Source organism: Austrofundulus limnaeus, unplaced genomic scaffold (genome assembly GCF_001266775.1).
Source record: "Austrofundulus limnaeus strain Quisiro unplaced genomic scaffold, Austrofundulus_limnaeus-1.0 Scaffold131, whole genome shotgun sequence".
In the NCBI taxonomy this organism is placed as follows: Eukaryota; Metazoa; Chordata; class Actinopteri; order Cyprinodontiformes; family Rivulidae; genus Austrofundulus; species Austrofundulus limnaeus.
In genome coordinates, this window is record NW_013952533.1 from 65,182 (window position 1) to 72,501 (window position 7,320).

Sequence of the window (7,320 nt, forward strand, 5' to 3'; positions counted from 1 at the left end):
TCACAAATGTGTGTATGTTTGTGAGTGTAGGAAGAGTGGGGGCAATGGCCCCACAAGACGGGAAGGAAGGAAAATAAGGGCAGAAAGGAGTGCATGGTATGTGCCGACCAGGAATGTCTCCTAAAGACAAAACCTATAAAAGCATCAGGAATCAAAACAAGATCCTTTTGGAGAGAGACGTTAATAGCTGCAGCACAGGGTCTAGTTTCAACCAGGAGCCCATTGGTCAGTGGCAATTACAGGGTCTGAAATGAGAGCCAGGAGGGCAAAGGTTGTCAAGGCCTCTCAGAGAGAGTCCTTTTCACCCGCTCACTCTCATGTGTGTAACGGCTGTCAACGTTCATGCTTCCTAAACAAATACTTATCAGCCATCAACCTGCAAACCCACTGCAAATGGGGTTTCAGGGTTACTGGCTGAATGCATGAAGTCTTCTGAACCACAATGAGAAAACTGTTTGAACACATTCACAGGCTCTCTCATGTGAGCTGCTTAATGAAAACACTTACGTATTTTTGAAATAGTCACATTTAGATGTTTTCCTCTCACTTTATCAAAAATATTCACCATTGGAAAAAAAGTTTTTTAAACAGATAAGTTATCAAATTTTCAAGCATAAGAGAAATGTTTTCACTGACAATTAAAAAACCTTTCAAATATATATATTTTACTATGAAATGGCATTATTTATGGCCTGTGATAAAGCTTACATCAGATAGACCACGTGAACATAAAGATCTTATATATCTTAGTGCACCTAAAGGTCTTTAGACCTTTGCACACAACTTGAGCACCTCTGTTATACTTTAACCATTATAAATGATTATGACTGGGAATAATTTACACTTTACATGTATAGTCACAGGTACTCATGCTTGTGAGAAAAAAAACCACAAACATGCCATTTTCTCTACTCTATTGCCCTAAAATCAACAGTGTTAACCTGACAAAAAATAAAAACAACTTTAACTTATATAGAGATAACCAGTTGTTAAGTCAGTTTACAGTCCTTGTTTTTAACCTGTGTTTGAATGCCATAATCCAAAACATGTTAATGCTCAAAACCATAAAAAGGAACAGTTAACTAGCATTTATTAGCAGTTTATTAAAATACATGATCAAGTTGATATGCTCCCATACATCTCTTTTTTTCTAAGTTTTATGTAACAGGTCTTCTTTTTGTTTTCAGTAGATTTGCTGTTAGAATGGGAATTATTGTTTTATTTTGTGATGAAATAATTTCACATGTTAAAGCTGCCAGACTGACAGCCTCTTCTCTGACTCAGTGCAGTTTACAATCAACTAAATGATAGAAAGGTATCCTGGTTCTATGGCTGCAAAACAAACCTGATTCATTAGTCCTCCACCGCCGTGCATGATAGTTGGTATGAGATGTTTGTGCTGATATGTTGGGTTTGGTTCTCACTAAAGAATAAGTATTTCACATAAATGCCACACTTTGGTGTTGTGGATGTAGCAGCCCCTAAAAAGCCAATCCTTGTTTATTTTTCTAATTGTATATTATTCATGTATATTGATATTTAACACATCTGAGMGGTAGCTCTTATTTTGTTTATAATTTCTCAGTTTCTATTATTATTACACTGCCCAACATTAGAGTGAAGTTACTATGACGTAAACTTCAGGGACGTTTGGCAATTCTCCTAAATGTTTTTTCAGTTGTGAATAATCTTTCTAACAGCAGAATAATTGTTTAGAAATTGCTGAAGGGCCATCACTAGCATCAGTAACTTCTCTAAAATCACTGTGGATACTGTATATTTCCTTTTCTGAATTACATTAATACAGTATACACCTGGTATACACCTGAATGCTGTGACTCGACAAACAGACAAATATCCTAGTTCTGAATTTGGCTTAAATTTTAGTTAACAAACAAAATAAAAAAATAAATGATGGGCACAAAGGACTAATTTTAAACCAGAGCTCTCATTTTAAATGGCAAAGCACATCACAACACCTGACTGCACACTCGTATCAGGAGAACTGCTGCGAGTAGCCGAAGGTTCACTGGACTTGGAAATGTTAGGAGAATACTAACGTGTTTATTGACAAATCACATGCACATCTAAACACACATACACACGAACAATTTACTGAGGGGCACTCTGTTATGGGTGAGCAGAGGTCAAGGTGTTCTGACTTTAACAAAGAACAAAGGTCTAGTCCCAGAGTACTACCATCCAGAAAAAAATCAAATCTCTGTTTTCTTGCTCCAGTCACTCTTCTGCTCTAACACTTTTTTGTTTCTGCAACATTTAATAATGAACTGGGTATCAGTACGATCTCAAAACAAGAATCAAATGGATGCCACAATGTTTAGATGAAAACTATCATTTTCACTGTCGCTCATGTTCAAGGAGAAAAATATAAACTTAAATTTTATTTGTGTGCATTTATATTTATAATAATGTCAAATTCTTTGAAACAATGGCAAAATAACTGCAAACCAATATCCAAAAATTATATGCATCTTTGACTACTATAGCTATTGTTATGCAGTCAGTTCAGACCATCAATGATGTCAAAACAATTATAAAAACATTTTTATGTTACTGCATACATTAGTTTTTGTGGCTGGTATAAGACACTCATCACACACTTGTCATGTTTCATTAATGAAATTAAGCACTAAGATTCAATGAGTGTTGTTTCTGTGTATCATATAAAAAAACAGCTACTCTAACATCTTCATAAGTGGAGCAGACAGGTTGTCATTGACTCAGCACTGCTAAGAAAACTGTTGATCCCACATTTTATATTTCTTCACTTTATTTTGATTTTTATTGTCCATTGACCTTTTCTAATTAGTCTGTTCTAAATGTGAATAAAAAACAACAGCTAATCAGAGGTATTGATTATTTTATCTCAAGCAGTAACTTTGAAGTTAGCCTTTTAATATTTGCCCATCAAATATAAAATCCAGCTGCTTTTGGAATTTGACAGTTGTTTAATTTCAGGGGTGCACCAAAAAAATCGTTTTACATCAGAATCGTGATTCTCATTTACAGAGATTCAGAATCGATTTAAAATTTCCCGAAACTGAATTTTATAAATAAAAAAATAAATAAATAAAGCAAATTCACTAGCTGTCAGCCTCCATTTTGTAACTACATGGGACGTCCTGACGTCGTCACACAGCTGGTTCTGGAACATGAATGTGCAGAAAGCATCAAAACAAAGAGGAAACTACAAAACTGGAGGAAAGAGAGCATTTTTACAGAATGAGTGAGTTTGACATGAGCGAGGTGCACGAGGTCTGCAAAATGGAGATGAAGCACTTTGGGAACACGACAAATGGGCTCACATTATCAAGCTTGAATGAAAAATAGATTTTGAATCGAATCGTGGCCCCAAAAATCAGAATCGAATCGAATTGTGAGAGAGTAAAAGATTCCCAACCCTTATGATTAGGCCTCGAGATTTTAAAATATGTTTACATTTATTGCAACACAAATTCTCTTGCATTTAATGTATGGAAAAAAATGCTTGCTTAACTTTCTAGTTTAAAACGCACATGTGCACACACACGCACACAAAGTAATTATAACATGAGCCATTAACCAGAACCAGACATGTTGGCTCTTGAATTGAGACCTTGGTCAGCTGAGGAATGTTAATACTATGCTGCTTCTGGTTAAGAGTAGATACTGATGTGTTTGGACTTCTCCTTATGATCAGTCATTTCAGCCCCATCATTGCATTCACCGCTGCAGACAGAAATGACTTGGTATACCTAATAAATGTAATAATTATCTTATTGGACTTTGTAATACAACTCAACATATTTTTTATTGCAGAAAAATTGTTTTACAACCATCATTACTGAAAAGGTGAAGACATGTTTCTGCTCTCATCTCAGATAGACACAACCTCTTAACTTGGTGTGCACACCAATAAATGTAACTTATGTACAGGGACCTTACAACAGAGCTAGTGAGAAAGTAGCTAAAACTAACATGCTTCTCAATCGTGCTCCTTTTGTATTGCTTCAGAAGTTATTGGTTGTCACATTTACAAGCACATGGAACACATCCACAGAGTGTAGTCAGCTACTTGGCTGGTCAGTGGTGTATAAAAAAGAACTGCACTTCAGTAGAAACTTGAACATTGTGCATTTTTGAAAGATTTATCACCTGACATAAATGCTACAAATTTACAAACCTGTCTTTTTTTATTTTGTAAATAAATATATAGCTTTAGATAAAGCATTACAATTGGGAAACCACTGGTAGGTGATTGAAATTAGATAGCTTTCAGCTTGACCACTGATTGGAAGATTAAGCCATTTAAATCAGGTCTGTTTTTAGTGAGTAATTTTGAAGCAGTTGGAATGACAATTAATAGATGTTAAACTAAAATATTGAACACACCATATCAACAAGTTGCACTAGCATTAAAGTATAAATGTAATAAAGTTTTTCAGGGTTATAGGATAAAGAAAACCTTTCAAGCAGTCTTTGTTCCTCTGTTTCTCTCATGTTAGGTTTACTGGCCAGGCGGTGGGTGGCCTAATTACATTATGACCAGACGTGACTAACTGGCTCAGTGCCAAATTAGGGATAAGAATAACATAGAGTAGAAGTGAGCAGGAGCTGGACATGACAAGGGAGGGTGAAAAAACTAAAAAGACATGTAAGTGTTTATAAGCAAGTCCACTCATAGAAAATGTGTTTAAATTAGGGATCCAAAAGCTTATAGGCCAACATGTTTTTTTTTACTTTTTTGTTATTTTCTGATGCAAACCCTTGATAAATGCATAAATAAAGATCTCATTTCAGTGCAAATTATATGTCAGTATGTCCACTCTAACTGTGAAAAGACAAACAATTCACAAGGGTGTCCATTTACTGGGTAAAACAAAATCCTAGTAAAAGCTGCATATAATACTTGTCATATACTTATACGCTACTGTACAGAAAATATTTAGATATGAATGACAATTATTCCACAATCCTAGTGCAAATAAAACCCAGTGACCCCAACTCTGAAACTCATATTACATTCATTTATACATTTAGCTTTACGTAAAAAAAACATGTAAAATACATAAAAAGAAAGGAGGGCACTTGTAACACAATTCCTCTGTTGTCCCAGGCAGTGAAAAATTCCATTTTCAGTAAAGAGGTTGCAAATAGCAACCAATGTCATTCTTGTGATGCATTACAATAGATAACCTTCACCAAGATGAGATTTTTTGAATAGCACTCCATCAGACAGCATTTTCAACACATTCCTACTTGAATGCTAATGCATTTTTCAGAGGTAATTTCACTCAGCCATTATAGAAAGATGTCTGGAGAAGAGCCACCATTTTATTGAGTCCAGGCATGCTGGAACAAGAGGGGTTAATGGCTGCTGCTTGAGGAGAGGGGGTGGATGGCATTGATTGCTCAGGATGTTGACAGCACTTCTCCAATTTGATAGTGCAGCCATTATTAGATAAAGAGGCTCATTTCTTAATAAAAGCATCGTGCAATTTGCTTTCACTCAACTAGCAGTTGAATGGGTTTGCTCATAGAACAGCCACTGAGAAAAAATACAATTTATTGATCACTCTGGATATCTTTGGGAATCAAAACAGATTTATTATTTAACCATTTAAACTTGGAGGGTTTTTTGTTCAGCATATGTAGTGTGTAGGCAGCAATGAAGGATGCAACTTTCATACTATAGGCAGGTGAATGACTGACAAGTGAATGGCAGAAACAAGTCACACCACAATCATCTGAAGCACAGAATAGATTTTACCAGTGTAATCCTGTGAGCTAAACAAACTAATGAAGACACAAATACATTTCTGCAAGAGCCATGTTACCCCTCAGCCTTACCTCTAACCTCCCTATCTTCCTAACCCGAGCTACTGTCATGGCTTTCCATGTCCCAATCTACACTGATACACGCTGCAGACCAAGTCCCCAGGGCCACAGTCATTGAACAGGCAGCCCGAATCAATAGCCCTGGATGTGCAAACACAGGGAAGTCCCCTGCCCCCTCCGGACGCAATCTCACAGCACACGTCAATACTCATCATCCTCAGCCATCTACCACCACACCAGGGTAACTGAGATGGGGGCTGGATCAGGGCTCCCAGGGTGACCTAACCCTCTCACCTCCAACAAGACACCCAAACTTTAAGCAGCATAGTGAAGGTTTCTACGGGAAACCTTCATCAAGTTGCAGCCATCCGCAAGAAAATGTGCAAACAGCCACACCTAACCTCAATGAACACACAATTCATGCTCATACAAGGTAGATCTCTATAGCAACCTGAGGCCGTAAATAAAAGTTAACCAAATACTGCAGAATCTCAGTGTGAGCTCTGCCAGAATGGACACAGGAGGCGGAGTGTCCTCAATGAAATTCACCAACATTCCAGTACACCAGAAACAAGATCTCACAATAACAGGATAGCCATCCCACAGGTACTCTTAACATCTCATTCCAGGACAAATATTTTTTAGCCTAATTATTGCCTGTCAAAACAGTTCAGCCAAGGAAATCTTTCAAACAGACACAGCAGCAGTAATTTAATCACAATCATGGTCTTCAGCAAAAATCTGGATGCCCGCCAACAATATTGGTAGCAGGGCATCCAAAGAAGCTTTTGGATGGTAAATCTGAATAAATGAGCAATTACAAATCTATTTATGTTAAAGGTTTTATCGTTTTCTACCTTAAAGTTGGCATTTACTTATATACGTATGGTGCTAAATGATTTAGGTCTATGTAGGGACAAATACTTGTTTCTGTAGTCAATCAATTGTAATTAATGTAGACTCCAACACAACAGCATATTAAACATAGTGAACGGACACACACAAACACACACTGACAGAACAAAACAATCATGTCACCATCAGTTAAGTTAGAGTTCATCTGTGTAGTCATCTTAATGCTCTCATAGAAAGTGAAGCTGCTTCCTCTCAGCATGCTTTAAAAACAAGCACAATGGGGGTCAAAATTCACTAATCCAAATCAAATAATTGTGGTTCTGATCTGTCTGAGAGACTTCAGGAACAATTTATTAAAGCTCTTTTCACTGGGAGGGGTTAAACGGAGCTGGACTGAGTGGATGGCATTCTTTATCTGCTAACGACTGTAAAGGATTTCATGGTGAGCTGGCCATACGCTACCGTCAACAAAGGCTTTGGCTAATCGTGATCCCATGTGCAACAAGAAGGAAGTAAATCTCACTACCAGTCAGAAGCATATGGTCAATTTTCTACTTACAACCAGACCCACTAATGATGCTGTGTTCTCATTAAGATTTATTAAGACACATTAAAGGCGGATATCGT